Consider the following 11,281-nt stretch of genomic DNA (forward strand, 5'->3'; position numbering starts at 1 on the left):
GGCAGAGCAGACTTGGTATTGTTCAATGTTTCAAAAACTCAGTTCTTCCATCTATCAACTCGACACAACCTTCCAGACAACTATTCCCTCTTCTTCAATGATACTCAACTGTTCCCCTCTTATACACTGAACATCCTCAGTCTGTCCTTTACTTATAGTCTGAACTGGAAACTTCATATCTCATCTCTAGCTAAAACAGCTTGTATGAAGTTTTTCTCACTCCCCCAGCTGCTAACTCTGTACAATGTATAGAATATGCTTCACATATCTGGGGGGTTCCACTCATGCTGCTCTTCTAGACATGTTGGAATCAAAAGCTTTTTGTCTTATTAACTCCACTACTCTAACTGACTGTCTTCAGTCTCTCTCTCATCGCCGCAGTGTTGCATCTCTAGCTGTCTTCTACCGCTATTTTCATGCTAACTGCTCTTCTGATCTTGCTAACTGCATGCCTCCCCTCCTCCTTGCGGCCTCGCTGCACAAGACTCTTCTTTCTCTCATCCCTATTCTGTCCACCTCTCTAATGCAAGAGTTAACCAGTATTCTCAATCATTTATCCCTTTTTCTGGTAAACTCTGGAACTCCCTACCTGGTTCTGTTTTTCCACCTTCCTATGACTTGAATTCTTTCAAGAGGGAGGTTTCAAGACACTTATACTTCAATTTTTTGACTACTGCTTTTATGGGATTGGCATTTCAGTGGGCATTATTTTTTGGGGGATTTTTGTTGCTCTTGGCCAGTGTCTCTCCTACATAAAAAAAAAAAAAAAAAACAGTGCTAAGAGTGAAGTCAATAAGAATATTTCAGAAAAAGCAAATAAAAAAAATTATTTACAGCCTCAGCCTTACATACCACCTCTAAGAAAAAGAAGACTTGGAATGCGTTTTTTTGTAAGAAAAACCACAATTCTGAGAAATCCTATAGGGTTTTAGCACTGAAAGATGGGCAGAGCCTAGAAAAAAATTATGGAATTAGGAGTGTGTTTTAGGTGTCTGAAAAGTGTGGATATTTCTAGAAAAAGCAAAGCAAAGTGTACAATGTTCCAGATGTTATAATGTGTGCTGTTAAGCTAAGAATGGTACCAAAACTAATTGTAAAGGAAAATAAGGAAAGGTGTCCTCAAGCTACAAACGAAAATATAGCAATGATATCAGGGTGTTATAATAGTAAAACTGCTACAAACAGGTAAAAGTAAAGGTAAAAGTAGTGGGTGGTGATGGCGACAAAATTTTCACTGCCAAACTCTTGTTTGATAGCGTTTGTGACCGCACTTACATTAGCAACAAGTTTGTTAAGAAATGCAAGCCAAGCTGGGTCGCTAACACCGTAATTATTTACAATAGTTTTGGTGGCCATGGGTCAAACATAAATGAGCAAAGCAATATGTATAGTTTGAAGATGCTGGATAATGAAGGTAACATTGTTTCCTTTGTAGCAGCAAATATTTCCAGTATATGTCAGCCTCTTGTTATACCAGTAGTTCCATGTCATGCTCTAAATGCCTTTAGATATTTAGAGTTAGCTGATGAATTTGACCATAGTTCTCCCATGGAAATAGATACCCTTAATGGCCAAGACAACTACTGAATCTCATAACTCCTGTAGATGCACTTTAAGTAGGAAATATTGTCGCAATGAAATCTGTGTCTGGTTGGATTTTGCCTGCCAATATTGGTAAATATCTAGATACAGGTATGCATTCATCAATTCAGCTGTTATGGATTCTAATGTATCAGATGCTGATCTGTCAACCTGTTGGGATCTAGAGAGGATTGGTATTAGTAGCTAAGAAAATAAAGAAAATATCAGAGATGCTGTTGTTGAAGAGTTCAGCAATAAGGCTAAATTTGTGAACAGCTGATATGAAGTAGAGTTGCCATAGACGGATGACACTATGAAGGATGTTTTGATGAACAATGAGAAACATGCCATGAAGAGGTTGAATAGACTTTTAGTTGAATTAGATAAGACTGGAGATTTAAAGGCTGAGTATAAGAAATTTTTTGATGACTATGAATCTTTGGGGATAACTGAAGAAGTAACAGTAGAGGAGATTGTTTGTCCCAGCTCCATGTATTACTTGCCTCACAGATCTGTTGTTAGGTTAAGCAGTAGTACTACAAAGGCGCGACTAGTCTTTGCTGCATCGGCCAAGGGACGAAACGGAATCTCCCTCAATATCTATGTGGTAATGGGTCCGTCCCTCAACCCAAACTTGTAGGAGATGATTAGATTTAGACGCTGGCCTTATGTAATTACTGTAAAGGCTTTTTTTGTAAATAAGTGTACATAGCAAAGATAGAGATATTCAGAGATTCTTACTACCAGGCGAAAATGAGGTGAAACACATAACATTCACTAAAGTAATCTTTGGCAACACATCAAGTCCCTTTTTACTCAGTGCTACTATTCAGTACCATTTCAGTAAATACCTTGAGAGTGAAGTTGTTCAAGATTTGCAGAAAGACATATGTGTGGACAACTGGTTAAGTGGAGCTGACAGCATCAAAGATGGAGCAAGTTGGCTGAAGCCAACATGTCTCTTGAAAAACTTGTATCCAATAATGAACTAATAGCATCTAAGTTTAAGGACAGAATTTGTTTTGTAGATGATGTAGATTAAACCAGTAGTGTATTAGGAATAAAATGGTGCAATATCAGTGACGCCTTCTCACGTAATGGTCTAGATTTACATCCTGATATTGAATTGGTATGCACTAAAAGGGTAGTATTGAGTCTAATAGCTAAGACCTTTGATCCTTTGGGATTTATCAGTCCCTTTCTGATGTATGTTAAGGTATTGTTTCAAGACTTGTGGAAATTGGGTGTGTCTTGGGATGACAAGCTGCTTTATGAATTAGAAGTTAAGTTTAGGAAATGGATAGACAGTACTCAGTTTTTGAGCTCACTAGTCATTAACAGATTCTACTTCACCAATGTTCAGTGGAAGGAAATTGAATACATTGAGCTGCATGAGTACGGGGATGCCTCAGAGTCAAAGGTAGCAGCCATTAAGGAACTGACCCTGCCAAGATTATAATTAATGGGAGCATTACTGTGAGTTAGATTGCTTTTATTTGTCAAGAACGCTCTCGATATTGAAACCAAATGTAACATTGCATGTTGACAGATTCCACCATAGTCTTGGGATGGATAAAGGATGATCCACATAAAAGGGATGTGTTCATCAACAACAGAGTTAAGGAAATTCAACAGTTGATACCTCCTAGCTGTTGGTATCATTTCTAAGGGATTAGAAAATCCAGCTGATTTGATGACATGAGGTTTGCTGTTGGAGAAACTTGTTGATAACAGTTGCTGGTTCAGTGGCCCTATTAACCTGTCTGATCCCACATTCAGTATTTAAGATGGTAGCAACTCCAGCACTCACAATGTGATTGTGAATAGTGAGTCATCAATGTAGGAGTGGATAGGACAGTGACCGTCTGTCACAGCAGCAATCGAACTTTCAGAAAGGAAACTTGAGATGAAGTTACAGAGAGTAGGAAAGAAGTCGTTGGAAGGAAGTTTGGAAAACAAAACTTCGTGTCAAACTCTATCAAAAACTTTTGATATGTCTAAAGCAAGAGCAAAAGTTTCACCAAAATCCGTAAAATATAACGATCAAGACTCGGAGATCACTAGTAGAGTGGCCACGACTGAACTCATACTGGCGATCAGATATAAGATTTGGAAGTGATAAATGTTTAAGAATCTTGAGGACTAATTAAAAAAAACATTAGAGAGGCAGGAACTTAAAGCAAAAGGGCGGTAGAAGGATCACCTTTTTTTTAGGAACTGGTTGAATGTAGGCATACTTCCAGCAAGACAGAAAAGAAAGGTAGAGTTGTTAGAGTTGGAAGAGTTTGAGTAGTCAGGTTACAAGCACAGAAGCACAGTTTCGGAAAACAACAGGAGGGATCCCATCAGGTCCATAAGCCTTTCGAGTGCATGGAAAACATCACTGTTAAGGATATTAATGGGTAGCATGAAGTAGTCGGAGGGTGGAAGAGAGCCCTGAGTCATCTAAGACTCAGGAGTTCAGCTTTGGAAATAGATGAGATGGCAGTGGTACCATCAGGTTGAAATATAGGAGGGAAAGATGAAAAAGCAAAGTTATTAAAGATGTTTTTGGATATGTGCCAGAAATCATGAGGGGGATTAAATCTTGAAAGATTTTTTCTATTAATGAAGGAATTTTTGGCCTGTTAGAGAACAGACTTGCCATGATTCCAGACTGAAATATAAAATACGTGAGATTCAGGTAAAGGAAGGCTCAAGAACCTTTCGTGGACTGTCTCTCTATCATGTATAGCACAAGGACAGGCTGTGTTAAACCAAGGTTTGGAAGGTTTAGGTCGAGAGAAAGAGTGAGAAATGTACGCCTCCATGCCAGACACTATCATCTCTGTTATACGCTGAGCACATAAGACAATTAGATTGATCGATTGATTTATGTTGTGGCACAGCAAGATCGCGATCATATGGAACCGTTACAAAACTTTAAAAGTAACAAAGATTGCTGGCTAAAATATTAATATGAAAAAAACAAAATCATGGTATGGTTAAAATATTAAATATCACTTGAAAATGTACACGTAAAAATGGGAAGAACCATAAAAAAAAATAAAAATAAAGAGATAAAAATTTGAGGGCTGGTATATTAATATATTAAATAATTACTTTGATTTAAAGTGAGAGGGTACTGAACCTACTGACTCAGACCAGTGCGTCTGGCGAAGTTGGTTTCATACGCAAGACACTGACACTCTCCCAGTGCAAGGATAAAATTATGCCCAATCCTATATTACTAATAAAATAAATAAAAGAAGAGCAGTTAAAAAGTAATCTATAATATGTTTAAAAGACCAGCCTACTCCACAAACATAAGGACCTCATGTCCCGGACAGAGAGCCCTCTCTCCAAGTATCAGGGACATCTGGAAATTCCCATCCTTATCGCGACAATGGAAAATATATCGCTCCCGCAGTTCCACCAGATTGGGACACTTCACTAGAAAGTGTCGCACTGTAAGGGGAACTAAGCAGGCATCACAAAATGGTTGGAACATGAGATAACTATAAGGGAGATGTGTGTGACCCATCCGGAGATGGGCCAGTGCAGTCTCTCAGCGGCGTTCCTGCACATGGACATAGTCTACGTCTATTGACAGAAAGTTACAGAAGCTATCTCAACTATCTTAGTGGTGGCAACCAAATCCTCCCACCTGCCCTGCCAACTGGCAAGAAATGCCGCCCTTATACTGGAGTATAAGTCATGAAAGGGAATGGGGGTTGGAAAGAGCAACTCGAGTTGCTGCCTCTTTAACCAGGCTATCGGCCTTCTTATTCCCCTGAACTCCAACATGTGCAGAGACCCAGCAAAATCTCATGTGGTAGCCACTACGCTGTAAAAGGTTGAACCTCTCAAGAATCGATAAAAACAAGAGGATGAAGTGAAGAAAGATTAAAATGTTGAGCAGTGGAAAGAACACTGCTAGAGTTGCTAAAAATTGTAAAATATGTGACTGGAAGAGTAAAAATAATTTTTAAAGCTAGGATAATGGCAGAAAACTCTGTCGAAAAAAAACAAAAACAAAAACAGAAGCAATATCGGTTAGGCTACCACCTCAAAAGAAGAAAGGAAAGATAACACCAAATACAAGTCTACTTTCGGGTTTTGAACCGTCCGTAAATACAGGGATGAAATCGGAATGTGTGGAATAGTGTTCCAAGAATAATGCACAGAACTCAAAATCTGGTAAAAAAAAAAATCATGTTAGGAATATCAGAGCCGTAGACAGAAATGTCTGAAAAATGGCATTATCCAACTCTAGGAAACCTACAGCGCCATACAGAAACGGAAGGTTCATTTAATGTCACCATAGCAGATGCAAATCTAACACCGAAAGGTTTAGTCAAACAATGGTGAGACATATATAGATGGGAACGAAAATCACGGGAGAATGAGACGCATGAAACAAAGTCAGGAAGACGCTGAACACGATACCAGCACCTCAGTAATAATGACTAACTCCGCAAATCCAGCAGGACTCCAGCATCTACCAGTAAGCAAGGAATTGGGGACTACCGGAATGCACCGGTTGCCAAACGAACACTGGCATGGTCCAACAGACAAAATCGTACCTCAGTCACAGATGAATAAACCACACAACCATACTCCAACTTAGAAAGAATAAGAGTTCAGTGCAAGAGGAGGAGGGTCTGTCTGTCAGCACTCCAAAACATATGAGCCAAGACTCTAAGTAGTGATAGCGCCTTCATGCATGCTGCCTTAATATAACGAAGGTGAGGTACCCAAGTCAGGCGTCTGTCAAATATAAGTTCCAGGAAACGAGTTTCCTCCACACTAGATATTTTTCCATAAAATAGATACAAATCTGGATCAGGGTGAACACCATGAAGGCAGCAAAAATATATGGCCGAAGCCGAGAAACGAAATCCTCGAGTTGCAACCCAATGAAAAATCCTTCTAATTGCTAACTGCAGCTTCCTCTCAGCCAAAGACATCTGCACCACAGAAAAGGAGATTGACAAATCATCAACATATAAGTTACCACGAACTCCTTCTGGAAGCACACCAAAAACACTGTTTATAGCAACAGCGAAAAGGGTGACACTGAGTATAATTCCTTCCGGTGTCCCAGTCTGATTTCCCCTCATTATTTCTCCCCCCCCCTGGGGAAAAGTGGCCTAGGCCACTTTTCCCCTGCGATGAGTAACTCAGGATACTGGGCTAGAATACCCCTCTTTCTTATATACCTCGTATGGGGGGAGGTGTGAAAGCTACCGCTGTCAGTAATAAAGTCATGATCAAAATGCTCCCACCGTGGATCAATTCATTAAGTGTGTGTGTGTGTGTGTGTGTGTGTGTGTGTGTGTGTGTGTGTGTGTGTGTGTGTGTGTGTACTGCGCAACATGACAAAAAATGCACGAAACTCACCCCATTTTACGTAATGTTTGGACGACAGCCTATACTACCCATTGATATGGACCTCAGTGCTGCAACTAATGCAAGTGCCATTGACAACACTGCAACTGCGGACACAGTAAAAGAGCTTACACAAGAAATAGTTGATAGGCAACGTTTGGCCCACAGTGCTGTACAGACTAACATAGAAAAGGCTCAGAAAAGACAAAAGGAATATTATGATGCAAAACATACATGTCACACCAATGAAATGAGAATAGGACAGCTTTTATTAATGAAAAAAAAAAAAACAATAAAAAATGTCCACAGAATGAGAGGAAAACTTGAGGACAGATGGATGGGACCATATGAGATTGTCAAGTGTTTAGATAAAGGTAGAGTAAAGTTGAAAATCTTGCAGTCAGGAAAGACACTTAAAAACACTTATGATGCTGTTAACTTAAAGGAAAAAATTAAAGGAAAATTATGCTTGTGAAGTGATGTCAGAGGCAACTGTAACCTTGTCTGAGAAAGAAAAACAGCGTTTAAGGTGTTTTGTAGACCAAGATATAATAGAGTCAACACTGATGTGTAGTTCCCAGAAATTATCAGAAAATGTGACTAAATGCAGACCAGAAAATGTGCCAGGAAAAATTTTATTCATGAGAATTATCTTACAAGGTTTAAAAAGTTACTTTGATGAAGATGCATGGGTTTTTGTGCAAAATGTACTAAAAATGGAAGAGGTTAATGTTACTGTGTCTTAATCATTTATATTCTAACGACTGTTCTTATTTTTAACAAGTTTTAACAAACTAATTATTTTAACAACTTTTAATTCAATAAAGTATTAAGTCTTAAATTCACATTGTGATAATCAGAGGGGGAGGAAATACAGGCTAAAGGCAGGAATTATAAACCAGTCCCGGAATTCCCCCGGGGGAAATATATACTAGTCTTTTTTACCCCGGAGGCGAATTCTGGGCCGGGGGGAAAAACGGCACACCATCCTCAAGTGAACGAGCTTCATACAGGATGCCCCTAATCCGTACCCGTAAAAACTGTTGTATAAAAATAGGGAGTCGGCCACGGAGACCAGACTTGAACAGACTAAGTAAAATGCTGTGCCACTAAGTTGAGTCATATGTTTTTGCCAAATAAAAAAAAATATTGCACATGATGCTGTTTACTAGCGAATGCTTCACATTTAGAAGATTTTAAAGATAAATGAACATCAGACGTAGACCTCATTTTCTGAAAATCATATTCAACAGGTGACAAGTAATTCCCTCTCTTCAAGAACCATATAAGCCTGACATTTACCATCTTTCTAGCAGCTTAGAAATACGTGAGGTTAAGGAAACTGGACGATAATTGGTCGCTAACTGATGATCTTTTCCAGGCCTTGTAATTGAGATAATTACAGCAAGAAGAAGCAAGAAGATGGAAAATCGCCGATACTCAAACTTAAGTTATAGACTTTAAATAAAAAAAAGTAAAGGCTCATTTCGACATGTGGTGCAAAAAGGAATATGAGATGTCATCGGGACTCGGGGAATCAAGGCACTGGGACAAAGCCATGCATAGCTGAAAGAACATACTACATTATAAGACTCTCCACCCAGGGAGGCAAAATTGACGCCAACAGATTCCAAATGTCGACGATGAAGTGCCGTAGGCACAGTTGGATTCCTAGCAAAATGCTCAGCAAACAGGTTGGCAACTGTCTTAGTGTCTGCCACCGTCACCACATCATCTGATAAAACAGGTGGGGGAAGTGTAGAATATTTCCCAGATATCTTGTGGATTCTGTTCAAGACCTCAATGAGTGCAGTGCGAAATGTGATGGAAGAGACATATCTCTTCTAAGACTCTAACCCCTCATTAAGGAGCGACGCGTATGGGCACACGCTTGTCGAAAAGCCTGCAAGTAGTCCTGTTCCACCAGGGAACAGGACTTTTAAGAAACCGACCAGAGATCTTAGGGACAGATTGAAGGGCAGCGGAGTGCAAGGCATCAGTGAAGTATGTTTCAACCTTATCACAATTTTCCTATCTACTGAGAGAGCAGAGGCGTTAATTTCTGTGAAAAGCTGCCAATCCACAATATCTAGACGCCATTGGAGAAAACGTCACTGTAGTGCAAAATCAATTGGCTCTAATGAAATTGGGAAGCGATCGCTTCCATATAAATCTGGTAAAACTTTCCCTTTAAAATCAAGAAAGGAATTAGAGATACAGAGAGAGAGAGAGAGAGAGAGAGAGAGAGAAAGAGAGAGAGAGAGAGAGAGAGAGAGAGAGAGAGAGAGAGAGAGAGAGAGAGAGAGAGAGAGAGAGAGAGAGAGAGAGAGAGAGAGAGAGAGAGAGAGAGAGAGAGAGAAATCTATTGCTTTTAAAAGCAATAGAAGTCTATGGAAATAGACTTTAAAGTCTCTAATCCTCTATCTTGGATGAAAGGAGCAAGTAAAAAACCACGAGGGTTAACAGCGTTATCATCCCACAGTAAAAGAAAAAGAGAAGAAAGAGCATGTCAAAGGTTGTCAAGCTCATTCTTTTCGATGAGAACACTGGAAGGCAGATACTGACTACACTATGTATAAAAGTGATATGTAAAAACCTGAAAAGCAACAACCTGCAGCGGCGAGTGAATCTGCAGGTGGATAAAAGGAATATCTGTGCGACCAAAGATTCCAGTGCCACCATGGTGGCCTTGACCAGAAAGGGGAGTGGAGAAGAAAGCACGAGTGTATTCTCTGAGCATTGTCTCTTGCAAACAAATATGAACAGGAGAAAACCTAGAGATCAATACCCAGAGTTCCTCCCTGAAGGCACACAAACCATGACAGTTCCAATGCAAAATCTTCAATACTACTATTTTGAGGGGTTTTCAGGGAAGACCCAGAAAGAAGCTTCCTTTTGCCAACATGACTAGGTACTTTACTCGGGGAGTGAGGTTTATCTAGAACTACATTACTTGTAGATGCAGAAATCTGAGATTGAGTGTGGGGATAGCTATTGGCAGATGAATCTTTGGGACTCCTGAAAAGACCGGAGGAGGAGAATTCCTCGACCTAGAAGGATTTGTATCATTCCTGGAGGAGGACCTATTTGGGAAGATATCTATATCCATATCAGATGTGGATGAATCACTTTGATTAATGACAACTGTCTCAGGAACATCAGATGCCCTCAAAGAAATCTTCTCAGGGGGAATGTTCGTTGAATCTGTGGACTCAGCAGATCCCCGAGAACATTTTTGGTGGGACTGAGGAGTGACGCTGGTAGACTTGTTTGCATGTTTCTGCGGAGGCTTAAAAACTTTGGGAGATATTCGTGATTGGGAATCAATGGGGGCCTGGATTTCTATAATATGAACCTCTGTATGAGGAGTCAGGGATGGAGATGAAGATGCAGTGGTGGGCTCTCCTGAAGAATTAGCGGAGGGTTTGGCTGAAGATGCATAGGGCTTACCTGTGATATTATCCGAAACAGAGAACTTGTTGGAGACAGAAACTGAAGAAGCGACATGCTAACAAGAATGGGAAGAAAGAGTTGATGACTGAGAAAGTTGGGAAGATGTTACCATTGTATTGCGTGTAGTAGAAGTGGAAGAACTAGAGTGGGAGGAAGAGGCATAAATCGTTGCCCCGCCATACTTCTATCTAAAAAGAAGTTTCTTCCTGACACTACCGACACTTACAAACTGCGCATTAGCTAATTGAAGAATGATCTGCTCAAGACTGTACCTCTTGCATTGTCGAGAACGTAGCGGGTGAGCTTCCCTGCAATAGAAGCAATAAGGTTCCGATTTGCATTCAGGAGTAAGGTGTGAGTCAAAGCAGAGCAGTGACCACACCGGAGACGTTTTGTACAATTTTTCTTTCCGTGAATCTTAACTCAAGTAACGTTGTAAAGGACGATCAGAAAAAGCCTCTAGTAAAAGAGAAAGAGGACTAATCTTAACACGCTCAGGCAAAAAAAAAAGATCCATAGAAAGCGAGCATGATCATATTATTATTTCCTCTAATATTGGCCACTCGTTGAACAATAACAGGACATAACTGAAGGATGTCATCTTCTGATAATTCCTACAGGTTCTGGCTGTAAATGCGTCCTTTTGCAGTAATTAAACGTTCAGCGTGGCTTGGTGGATTCAAAGATCGGATCAGAAGAGCAAGGTAGATGGAAGAACATCATCGCCTGTGTTAATTCTTTAGCTCGGATCAAAACACCTTTACCACACCTCTTGATGTTATTTGTAGGGAGCACTTCAAGCTCCCTTTCTACGTACTCAGCAACGTGAATAAACTTACTTCGACCTTCCCTATAATATGCAACAAACCAGTAAGGT

This window comes from Scylla paramamosain, chromosome 29, assembly GCF_035594125.1.
Source record: "Scylla paramamosain isolate STU-SP2022 chromosome 29, ASM3559412v1, whole genome shotgun sequence".
NCBI lineage: Eukaryota > Metazoa > Arthropoda > Malacostraca > Decapoda > Portunidae > Scylla > Scylla paramamosain.